Source organism: Primulina tabacum, chromosome 17 (genome assembly GCF_025594145.1).
Source record: "Primulina tabacum isolate GXHZ01 chromosome 17, ASM2559414v2, whole genome shotgun sequence".
Classification (NCBI taxonomy): Eukaryota; Viridiplantae; Streptophyta; class Magnoliopsida; order Lamiales; family Gesneriaceae; genus Primulina; species Primulina tabacum.
In genome coordinates, this window is record NC_134566.1 from 28644278 (window position 1) to 28658396 (window position 14119).

Genomic DNA, 14119 nt, shown 5'->3' on the forward strand with positions numbered 1-14119 from the left:
AACAATATGATGAAATAAAAAGTGAATTGAGTGAGTTCATTCCTTTTACGCGGGTGCCTAAATATCGATTCATGTATTTTGTGATAAAATTTTGGGTGGGGTATACCAGACCTCTAATTATAAATACAATTATTTAGTAAATATTATTAGTATTTGTATGGTTAGTATATATTATTATACTTTAAGGCATAGTTTGGTACACATAATAGGATAAACATGTGATATATAATATAAAGATAAGTTAAGGATAAATAAGATGCTGGATATTATATTTAATGTTTGGTATGATTTTAATAAGAGTGATTAAATTTATATATTAGATTGTAATGACAAAATTAACCGTATCATAATAAATTTTATAATTTTGTTGATATTTATAAAAATTATTTATATAATTATCTCGAATTCATTTATATAATTATCATATTATATAATATATAAAAATAAATAAAATATTTATTTGATTTTAATTTCTACATACTAGCATATATTTATAAAAACAATTTATGAATTGATGACAATTAAGTCATGTGTAATATATTTTATCATTAAATTAAAATTATCACACCTAATAGAAAGAATATTTTATCCTTCTAAAAATTAATTATCAAGGGCCCATGATATTATCATGAGTTTTTAAAAAGATACCAAACATGGGATATTATTTATCATCTCTCCTTATCTCATGTACCAAACTATGCCTAATAATACTATTATTATCGAATTTGACCAGTCTAAATTCGTAGAAGGGTACAAAAGATTCTAAGAACTAGTTTTAAAAAAATATATATATATATGCGAACCGGTTCACACAAAGAATGTAGAATCCTGGAATTCTCGGACTCTATGAATAAGATTTGTCACAAATTCATACACCAAACATTATATAATTAATTTAATTATAAATTATCTCATATTTCATGTAATTTTTTTTTGTTTATATTAGATATCATTTTCAGTTGATTTTAGGGATGACAGTGCCAATCCCCGTTATTTCTAATAGAGGATTCCTCATTCAATCTCCGCGTAAATTAAGTCTCCATCGAGCTCCCATATCAGGTTATATCTAATTAGCCTGAAAATTCTTATCCCGATTTTACGGACATTAAATATTCATCTTAGTCTTATTTTCAGTTGAAATAATCTAGAAATAGTAACGAAGTGAGACGTATTTGTCATTATCATCCCCGAGTAGACGTCACCGCTTCAAATATCTATTGAATTAACCAAAAAAATCTTCAAATTCACTTATAAAAATATTGATACAATAATCAAATTACATATATAAATAATAATATTAATTAAACAATACAACTTTTTGTAATTAATGTTTTATTAAAAAAAATTAAACCACGTAATTATCATGAGACGAAGAGTTAAATCATTAACGAGATTTGTATTTTATGAATTTGATTTTTTTTGTTAATATTAAAAAATTTATTATTAATTCTTATACTATTATCTAGAGTTTCGATATGAGTTCGAAGATGAAGATAATACTCGATTTACTTCGAAGAATTGAAAATTACCAAACCTTATACTTCGGTTTTCTTCGCGCGCCAAAATCGCCAGGAAAATTGCCGTTCTTGTTTGATCTCATATTTACATGCCAAACAAACCTATTTTTTTTTTAATATTTAAAATTATATTCTGTTGTGAAAAAGTAAAAATTTATGGTAAAAAGTAAAAATCTCAAACTCTCAAAATTTACCAAACTACACACTTTATAATATTTTTCTCTCTACTCAATTGTGATTTTCTTCACAAATGAGAGATCTATTTATAGGAAATCTTTACAAATAATCCAAAAATAAAATACATCATTACCTACATCATCACACACTAATTTTCAATATTTACAACTCTTATTTTCAACATTCAAATATTCAACATTCAAATATTCAATACTCACATTTTAAATATATTTTTCAACACTCCCCCTTGTGATGATGATCATAATGATTGTCTTCATTACGTGTTTTTTATACTGCCTCGTTAAAAATCTTACTAGGAAAAACCCATTTGAGATAAAAACCATAGGAAGGGAAAAAGAGTGCAGTCACGTAAACTCCCCCTCATGTTGACACGAACAATTCTTCACAAATTTCGTAGATTGCGCATCCCAATATTATATATGTGCTTTCTGAATATTGACGTAGGAAGTGCCTTTGTAAAGAGATCTGATGAGTTTTCACTTGATTGAATGTGACGAACATCAATACATTTATTATTCTCAAGCTCCTTGGTGAATGCGAAGAACTTAGGAGGAATATGTTTAGTTCTATCGCTTTTTATGTATCCTTCTTTCATTTGAGCTACACATGCAGCATTATCTTCATATAGTATCACAGGCTTCTCGTCGAATGATAATCCACATGAGATTTGGATATGTTGGCTCATTGATTTTAACCACACACATTCACGGCTTGCTTCATGTAGTGCAATAATCTCGGCATGATTTGATGAAGTTGTTACAAGCGTTTGTCTCTGTGAACGCTAAGAAATTGCAGTGCCTCCACGAGTAAATACATATCCGGTTTGGGAACGTACCTTGTGTGGATCAGATAAGTATCCAGCATCGGCATAACCAATTATACTTGGATTAGCATCTTTTGAATACAAAAGTCTCAAGTCTGTCGTTCCTCGTAGATAACGGAATATATGTTTAATTCCGTTCCAATGTCTCTTTGTTGGATATGTGCTAAATCTTGCCAACAAATTTACGGCAAAAGATATATCAGGCCTTGTACAATTTGTAAGATACATAAGGGCATCGATAGCACTTAGATATGGTACTTCTGGACCAAGAATATCTTCATCATCTTCACATGGACGGAATGGATCCTTTTCTATGTTTAATGATCTAACAACCATTGGAGTACTTAAAGGATTTGATTTATCCATATTAAAACGTTTAAGAATCTTTTCTATATAATTTGTCTGGTGAACAAATATTCCACATTCTTTTTGTTCAATTTGTAAACCCAGACAATACTTGGTTTTTCCAAGATCCTTCATTTCAAATTCTTCCTTCAAATATGACACAACTTCTTGAATTTTCTTATTCGTTCCAATGATGTTTAAATCATCAACATATACAGCAATAATTACGCATCCGGATGTTGTTTTCTTAATGAAAACACATGGGCATATTGAATTATTTACATATCCCTTTTTCATCAAGTGATCACTTAGTCGATTATACCACATTCGACCGGATTGCTTTAACCCATATAATGATCTTTGTAATTTCACAGAATAACATTCTCTGGGTTTTGAACTTTGTGCTTCAGGCATCTTAAATCCTTCAGGGATTTTCATATATATATTACTATCAAGTGATCCATATAAGTAAGCTGTAACAACATCCATAAGACGCATTTCTAAATTTTCAGACACCGCCAAGCTAATCAAATACCGAAACGTAATTGCATCCATCACGGAACAATACGTTTCTTCATAATCAATTCCAGACCTTTGAGAAAAACCTTGCGCAACAAGTCGAGCTTTATATCTTACTATTTCATTTTTCTCATTTCGTTTTCGAATAAAAACCCATTTATATCTAACAGGTTTTACACCTTCAGGTGTAAGGACTATAGGTCCAAAAACATTACGTTTATTTAGCGAATCCAATTCAACCTGGATGGCTTCTTTCCATTTTATCCAATCATGTCGATTTTTACATTCATCAAAAGATTTTGGTTCATGATCTTCATTATTATTTATGATGTCGATTGCCACATTATAAGAAAATATATCATCAATTTCTTCTATATCTTTTCGCTTCCATATTTTTCCAGTATTAATATAATTGATAGAGATTTCATGATTCTCGTCAGTTTGTGGTTCTGACAGAACATTTTCATCATCATGTGTTTCTTCAGGAACATCATTCTCTATTTTGTGATCATCATGTGTTTCTTCGGGAGCATCATTCTTTATTTTGTGATCATCGTGTTTCTCTATGAATTTTTTTTTTCGAGGATTTTTATCCTTGGAACCGACTGACCTTCCACGCTTCAGGCGTTTAATGACATCGTGAGTATCTTCAATTTGTTTCTTCGGAATTTCAATTCGAGCAGAGGCATTAGCAGCATGTATATATGATTTAGTTACCACTTTTGTGTCTGCAAATGCATCTGGTATTTGATTTGCTATTCTTTGCAAGTGCACAATTTGTTGTACATCTTTTTCACATTGTTTTGTTCTTGGATCCAGATGTAACAATGATGATACATACCATGTAATTTCTTTTTCGGTATGTTTCTTTTCTCCCCCTAACATTGGGAAGATTTTCTCATTAAAATGACAATCAGCAAAACGTGCTGTGAACACATCGTCTGTCTAAGGTTCAAGATATCGACTGATTGATGAACTATCATAACCGATATAAATTCCAACCTTTCTTTGAGGTCCTATTTTCTTTCGTTGCGGTGGTGCAATAGGCACATACAACATACATCCAAAAATTCTCAGATGAGAAATGTCTGATTCTTTACCAAATGCAAGCTGCAATGGGGAGTATTTATGATATGCACTTGGTCTGATGCGAATTAATGAAGCAGCATGTAAAATTGCATGTCCCCATATAGAAATAGAGAGCTTTGTTTTCATAATCATTGGTCTAGCAATCATTTGCAGACGTTTAATCAATGATTCAGCCAATCCATTCTGTGTATGTACATGAGCAACAGGATGCTCAACAATGATTTCCATAGACATACAATAATCATTGAAAGTTTGGGAAGTAAATTCACCAGCATTATCAAGTCTAATTTTCTTGATTGTATAATCGGGAAATTGATTCCTCAATTTTATTATTTGATCAAGTAATCTTGCAAATGCAACATTTCGAGTTGACAATAAACATACATGTGACTATCTGCTGGAGGTATCAATCAATACCATAAAGTATCTGAATGGTCCACATGGTGGATGGATTGGTCCACAAATATCACCCTGAATACGTTCAAGAAACATTGGTGATTCAGTTTGGATTTTGGCTGGTGATGGTCTTATAATAAGTTTTTCAAGAGAACATGTTTTACATTGAAACTTATTATTCTGAAAGATCTTCTGGTCTTTCAGCGGATGACCATGTATATTTTCTATAATTCTTCGCATCATTGTTGAACCAGGATGTCCTAATCGATTATGCCAATTGGTTAATATTGAAGAATTATCAACTAACATGTTTGATTCAATGGGACTTATATGTGTATAATGCAATCCAGTAGGGAGCGTTGGTAGTTTTTCAATCACATTTTTCTTTCCTGATTTATATGTGATAAGACACATATACTTCTCATTCCCTTCATTCATTGTTTGAGTATCATAACCATGGGAATATATATCATTAAAACTCAACAAATTTCTTTTCGATTGTGGTGAATATAAAGCATCATTGATCAAAAATTTTGTACCATTAGGTAACAAAAATTGTGCTTTACCACATCCTTTAATCAAGTCTACAGGACCTGATATTGTATTCACCGTTGTTTTTGTTGGTTTTAGTTCCAAAAAATATCTTTTATCTCGGAGGATAGTGTGCGTTGTACCACTATCGGGTATGCAAACTTCAGCTTTGCTCATAGCATTTTTCATATTTGAACTTCAAAAAAAATATGCAATGAAATAAAATTACTGACAATACATATGTAAATATAACACATATCATAATTGTACAATAAAACATTATTATATGAATACATGAAAAATAAATTATTGTACATTTATATTCTACCATTATATTGTTCATTTTCAGAGAAATCATTGAGAAAATCTGTAGCATCAATATTGTTCATTTCTATCCCACCAACATATTGATCATTTCCAGAAAAATCATTCATAAAATCAGCAGCATCAAAATGAGTTGAATCACTCAAACGGTCACTTCGTTCAGTGAAGTTGGTCTCTTTTTCTTTCCCCTTTATCGATTCTTTGTAGAGCTTGCAAAGGTGCTCAGGGGCTCGACAAATACGAGACCAATGTCCTGGAGTGCCGCATCTGAAACAAGAACTTTCAAATCTTTTTCGAGTGATTTTCATTAACACTCATGTTCTCATGATGCCTTTTCTGTGGATGGTTCGTGACGCCCTTTTGAGATGAGTTATAAAAATAAATATCTCTATTGTTTTCAAAACCACGGCCTCGACCACGACCAGGACCAATTCCACGTCTACGTCCACGACCACGACCTCGACCTCGACCTCGACCTCGACCAAAACCTTGTCTCTGGATTTGATTTTGGTTTCCAGGTTTAAATTCATTTTTACTCACAGCATTTACTTCTGGAAATGCTGTTGATCCAGTGGGTCGGGACTGATGATTTCTCATTAATAGCTCATTGTTCTTTTCCGCCACAAAAAGACAGGCGATGAGTTCAGAATATCTCGCAAATCCACGCACTCTATATTGTTGCTGTAAAGTTATATTTGATGCGTGAAACGTGGAAAATGTTTTTTCAAGCATTTTCGATTCTGTAACTTCATGTCCACAAAATTTTAGCTGCGAGATTATTTGATACATAGCTGAATTATAATCACTGACTTTCTTAAAATCTTGGAATCTTAACATATTTCATTCATCACGGGCGGTCGGATGTATAACTTCCCTTATATGTTCAAATCTTTCTTTCAATCCTTTCCACAGAGCCATGGGATCTTTTTCGATGAGATATTCACATTTTAAACCTTCATCGAGATGTCGACGCAAAAATATTATAGCTTTTGCTTTTTCTTGTGATGAAGATATATCATTTTCTTTAATGGTCTCGCTTAGACCCAATGACTCAAGATGCATTTCTACATCGAGAGTCCATGACATATAATTTTTTCCCGTGGTGTCGAGCGCAACAAATTCGAGCTTTGTCAAATTTGACATGGTGGTACTAAAAAATTACGATGCATTTTATTAGTTAATGAATATTGCAATACAAAGTAATGGATAAACAACAAGTACAATCATTTGTAAAAATAAAAAAAACACACGATGAGGATATTCTCCGATAAATAAAAGACTCGTGAGTATGATAACCCAAATAATTAAAAATAACCTTGAGAAAGCCATCTTTTCTTCGAAAATTTGATGAAGAATAATTTTTAGAATATGAGAAAGTTGGAGTGATTGAAAGATTTTGTGAGATCATATTTATAGGGCAAAAACTAGCTGTTTTGTTACGTTTATGACCGTTGGTGTAAAAAAAAATAAATGTATGTATTTGTATGATTTTATGGTAATAATATGGTGTATATAATATTAGTCATGTTTAAATAATTATGTATATCATATCACATTATTATAATGAAGTGTCATAAGTTATTTTGTTTAAAAACCTTATAGGTTTTTAAACTTGTCGTATCCCTTACCGGGAGTCTGGGATGTCGTCTTAACATCCTCCCAGGATTTATAACAAGTTTTTGAAAAATTTATTTTTATTATTTCTAATAATAACATTATATTATATATTAAATATATACACAATAAATAAATAACAGTAAAATAAATATTATTACTTTTGTTACCTTTTTCTTCTGTTTGGAGCTTAGAAAAGTATGGAGGACTTTTAGAACTTCGTGCTGATAACGTGTTGTGAAAAAGTAAAAATTTATGGTAAAAAGTAAAAATCTCAAACTCTCAAAATTTACTAAACAACACACTTTATAATATTTTTCTCTCTACTCAATTGTATCAAATCTTTACAAATGGAGACCTATTTATAGGATTTCTTTGGAAAACAATCCAAAAACAATTTCATCATTACATACATCATCACACACTAATTTTCAATATTCAACACCTAATTTTACCTAATTTTCAACATTCAATATTATAATTTTCAACACAAATATTTTTCATATTTTCAACAAAAAATAATCTCAATAAAGGACATTGTTCCTTCAAAATAATAATAATAATAATAATAATAAATAATGAGTCAAAGAAAAAAAAAGAATTGCACGAAATTACCTTGAAATTATAAAGAATTTTGATAATTTTGGTAAATATAATTTAAAAAAAATTCATCGATTTTGTGACATAAATCTTGAATCTAAATTATAAAAAAAACACTATTTTTTATATCAAAATAATCGTTTTTCATCGCAAATATGGTCTCATAAATATAGACGGTCGGACAGATCTCCAAATCAACCTGAATTATTGAAAAACATTACTTCTATATGTTAAAATTATATTACTTTTTAGTACAAATATGAATCAATTTCGATCCCTGTCAACTGTATCTACTTAATTAAATTAAATTAAATAGCGCTGTACTTAATTAAATTAAGTAAAATTAATAAACAATATTTAAATCACAAATTAAATTCATTACTATTGAATGTATAGAGCGAAACACACGCATAGATCGCTATGGATGATCTGCAAGAGTCGGGCTGGGAGGAGCTGAGGAAGGAGGCCAGGAAGATCGAAGGTGATCTCGATGTGAAGCTCTCCTCTTACGCGAAGCTTGGTGCTCGCTTCACCCAAGGAGGTGAATTTTTCTCGTTGTTCATTCCTTTGGCCTCTCAATTTGCTGCCAGACTATGTTTTTTTTTCTTAGTGTAAGTTCTGATCTTGCTGTGATTTTCAGAAGATGTTGTGTAGGATGGTCTGTATATGGACTTGTGATTTTGAGTGATTTTTTTTTTCGTGGTTGTTGCATAATGCACATTGCTACATGGAATTTGATTTATGTGTTTTGGAGTTAATTGGGGCTGCATTGACGGAATTTGGACCGTGGAGGTTGGAATTTAGGGCAAAGAGACATCTGGTGTGAGTTGATTTGATGGTTAAGAAATTGGGAAGGCATTTTGCCATTTTTTATACGGCTGGATATATCAGGATAATGCTCTGACATAACAAGGCATTTTTGCCATGGATTAGCATCTTTTGAATACAAAAGTCTCAAGTCTGTCGTTCATCGTAGATAACGGAATATATGTTTAATTCCGTTCCAGTGTCTCTTTGTTGGATATGTGCTAAATCTTGCCAACAGATTCACGGCAAAAGATATATCAGGCCTTGTACAATTTGTAAGGTACATAAGGGCACCGATGGCACTTAGATATGGTACTTCTGGACCAAGAATATCTTCATCATCTTCACATGGACGGAATGGATCCTTTTCTATGTTTAATGATCTAACAACCATTGGAGTACTTAAAGGATTTGCTTTATCCATATTAAAACGTTTAAGGATCTTCTCTGTATAATTTGTCTGGTGAACAAACATTCCACATTCTTTTTGTTCAATTTGTAAACCCAGACAATACTTGGTTTTTCCAAGATCCTTCATTTCAAATTCTTCCTTCAAGTATGACACAACTTCTTGAATTTCTTTATTCGTTCCAATGATGTTTAAATCATCAACATATACAGCAATAATTACGCATCCGGATGTTGTTTTCTTAATGAAAACACAAGGGCATATTGAATTATTTACATATCCCTTTTTCATCAAGTGATCACTTAGTCGATTATACCACATTCGACCTGATTGCTTTAACCCATATAATGATCTTTGTAATTTCACAGAATAACATTCCCTGGGTTTTGAACTTTGTGCTTCAGGCATCTTAAATCCTTCAGGGATTTTCATATATATATTACTATCAAGTGATCCATATAAGTAAGCTGTAACAACATCCATAAGACGCATTTCTAAATTTTCAGATACCGCCAAGCTAATCAAATACCGAAACGTAATTGCATCCATCACAGGAGAATACGTTTCTTCATAATCAATTCCAGGCCTTTGAGAAAAACCTTGTGCAACAAGTCGAGCTTTATATCTTACTATTTCATTTTTCTCATTTCGCTTTCGAATAAAAACCCATTTGTATCCAACAGGTTTTACACCTTCAGGTGTAAGGACTATAGGTCCAAAAACATTACGTTTATTTAGCGAATTTAATTCAACCTGGATGACATCTTTCCATTTTATCCAATCCTGCCGATTTTTACATTCACCAAAAGATTTTGGTTCATGATCTTCGTTATCATTTATGATGTCGATTGCCACATTATAAGAAAATATATCATCAATTTCATCTATATCTTTTCGGTTCCATATTTTTCCAGTATTAATATAATTGATAGAGATTTCATGATTCTCGTCAGTTTGTGGTTCTGACAGAACATTTTCATCATCATGTGTTTCTTCAGGAACACCATTCTCTATTTTGTGATCATCATGTGTTTCTTCAGAAACGTCATTCTTTATTTTGTGATCATCGTGTTTCTCTATGAATTTTCTTTTTCGAGGATTTTTATCCTTGGAACCGACTGGCCTTCCACGCTTCAGGCGTTTAATGACATCATGAGTATCTTCCATTTGTTTCTTTGGAATTTCAATTCGAGCAGGGGCATTTGCAGCATGTATATATGATTTAGTTACCCCTTTTGTGTCTGCAAATGCATCTGGTATTTGATTTGCTATTCTTTGCAAGTGTACAATTTGTTGTACATCTTTTGCACATTGTTTTGTTCTTGGATCCAAATGTAACAATGATGATACATACCATGTAATTTCTTTTTCGGTATGTTTCTGTTCTCCCCCTAACATTGGGAAGATTTCCTCATTAAAATGACAATCAGCAAAACGTGCTGTGAACACGTCGCATGTCTGAGGTTCAAGATATCGAATGATTGATGGACTATCATAACCGATATAAATTCCAACTTTTCTTTGAGGTCCCATTTTCTTTCGTTGCGGTGGTGCAATAGGCACATACACCATACATCCAAAAATTCTCAGATGAGAAATATCTGGTTCTTTACCAAATGCAAGCTGCAATGGGGAGTACTTATGATATGCACTTGGTCTGATGCGAATTAATGAAGCAGCGTGTAAAATTGCATGTCCCCATATAGAAATAGGGAGCTTTGTTTTCATAATCATTGGTCTAGCAATCATTTGCAGACGTTTAATCAATGATTCAGCCAATCCATTCTGTGTATGTACATGAGCAACAGGATGCTCAACAATGATTCCCATAGACATACAATAATCATTGAAAGTTTGGGAAGTAAATTCACCAGCATTATCAAGTCTAATTTTCTTGATTGTATAATCGGGAAATTGATTCCTCAATTTTATTATTTGAGCAAGTAATCTTGCAAATGCAACATTTCGAGTTGATAATAAACATACATGTGACCATCTGCTGGAGGCATCAATCAATACCATAAAGTATCTGAATGGTCCACATGGTGGATGGATTGGTCCACAAATATCACCCTGAATACGTTCAAGAAACATTGGTGATTCAGTTTGGATTTTGACTGGTGATGGTCTTATAATAAGTTTTCCAAGAGAACATGCTTTACATTGAAACTTATTATTCTGAAAGATCTTCTGGTCTTTCAGTGGATGACCATGTGTATTTTCTATAATTCTTCGCATCATTGTTGAACCAGGATGTCCCAATCGATCATGCCAATTGGTTAATATCGAAGAATTATCAACTACCATGTTTGATTCAATGGGACTTATATGTGTATAATGCAATCCAGTAGGGAGCATTGGTAGTTTTTCAATCACATATTTCTTTCCTGATTTATATGTGATAAGACACATATATTTCTCATTCCCTTCATTCATTGTTTGAGTATCATACCCATGGGAATATATATCATTAAAACTCAACAAATTTCTTTTCGATTGTGGTGAATATAAAGCATCATTGATCAAAAATTTTGTACCATTAGGTAACAAAAATTGTGCTTTACCACATCCTTTAATCAAGTCTACAGGACCTGATATTGTATTCACCGTTGTTTTTGTTGGTTTTAGTTCCAAGAAATATCTTTTATCTCGGAGGATAGTGTGCGTTGTACCACTATCGGGTATGCAAACTTCAGCTTTGCTCATAGCATTTTCCATATTTGAACTTCAAAAAAATATGCAATGAAATAAATTACTTGCAATATATATTTAAATATAACACAAATCATAATTATACAATAAAACATTATTCTATGAATACATGAAAAATAGATTATTGTACATTTATATTCTACCATTATATTGTTCATTTTCAGAGAAATCGTTGAGAAAATCTGCAGCATCAATATTGTTCATTTCTATCCCACCAACATATTGATCATTTCCAGAGAAATCATTCATAAAATCACCAGCATCAAAATGAGTTGAATCACTCAAACGGTCACTGCGTTCAGTGAAGTTGGTCTCCTTTTCTTTCCCCTTTAATGATTCTTTATAAAGTTTACAAAGGTGCTCAGGGGCTCGACAAACTTTGGACCAATGTCCTGGAGTACCACATCTGTAACAAGAACTTTCATATCTTTTTGAGTGCTTCTCATTAACACTTGTATTCTCATGATGCCTTTTCTGTCGATGGTTTGTGACGTTCTTTTGAGATGAGTTATAAAAATAACTATCTCGATTATTTTCAAAACCACGGCCTTGACCACGACCACGGCCAATTCCACGTCCACGTCCACGTCCACGACCTCGACCAAAACCTTGTCTTTGAATTTGATTTTGGTTTCCAGGTTTAAATTCATTTTTACTTACAGCATTTACTTCTGGAAATGCTGTTGATCCAGTGGGTCGGGACTGATGATTTCTCATTAATAGCTCGTTGTTTTTTTCCGCCACAAGAAGACAGGCGATGAGTTCAGAATATCTCGCGAATCCACGTACTCTATATTGTTGCTGTAGAGTAATATTTGATGCATGAAACGTGGAAAATGTTTTTTCAAGCATCTCAGATTCTGTGACCTAATGTCCACAAAATTTTAATTGCGAGATTATTCTATACATCGCCGAATTGTAATCACTGACTTTTTTAAAGTCTTGGAATCTCAATGTATTCCATTCATCCCGGGCGGTCGGAAGTATAACTTCTCTTATATGTTCGAATCTTTCTTTTAATCCCTTCCACAAAGCCATGGGATTTTTTTCAGTCAGGTATTCACATTTCAATCCATCGTCGAGATGTCGACGCAAAAATATCATGGCTCTTGCCTTTTCTTTTGACGTGCATATGCTATTTTCTTTAATGGTCTCGCTTAAACCCAATGACTCAAGATGCATTTCTACATCTAGAGTCCATGGCATATAATTCTTTCCCGTGATGTCGAGCGCAACAAATTCGAGCTTTGTTAAATTTGACATGGTGGTACTAAAAAAAATTACGATGCATTTTATTAGTTAATAATTATTGCAATACAAAGTAACGGATAAACAACAAGTACAAGTATTTGTAAAAATAAAGAAAACGCACGAGGAGGATATTCTCCGATAAATAAAAGACTCGTGAGTATGATAACCAAAATAATTAAAAATATCCTTGAGAAAGCCATCTTCTTTTTTCTTCGAAAAATTTGATGATGAATAATTTTTAGAGAAGAAGAGAAAGTTGGAGTGATGGAATGTGTTTGTGAGATCATATTTATAGGGCAAAAACTAGCCGTTTTTTACCATTTATGACCGTTGGGGTACAAAAAAAATAAAGGTATGTATTTGTATAATTTTATGGTAATAATATGATATATATAATATTAGACATGTTTAAATAATTATGTATATCATATCATAATATTATAATGAGTGTCATAATTTATTTTGTTTAAAAATCTTATAGGCTTTTATACTTGTCGTATCCCTTACCGGGAGTGTGGGATGTCGTCTTAACATCCTCCCAGGATTTATAACAAGTTTTTGAAAAATTTATTTTTATTATTTCTAATAATAACATTATATTGTATATTAAATAAATACACAATAAATAAATAACAGTAAAATAAATATAATTATTTTTGTTACCTTTTTCTTCTGTTTGGAGCTTGGAAAAGTATGTAGGACTTTTAGAGCTTCGTGCTGATAACGTGTTGTGAAAAAGTAAAAATTTATGGTAAAAAGTAAAAATCTCAAACTCTCAAAATTTACCAAACTACACACTTTATAATATTTTTCTCTCTACTCAATTGTGATTTTCTTCACAAATGAGAGATCTATTTATAGGAAATCTTTACAAATAATCCAAAAATAAAATACATCATTACCTACATCATCACACACTAATTTTCAATATTTACAACTCTTATTTTCAACATTCAAATATTCAACGTTCAAATATTCAATACT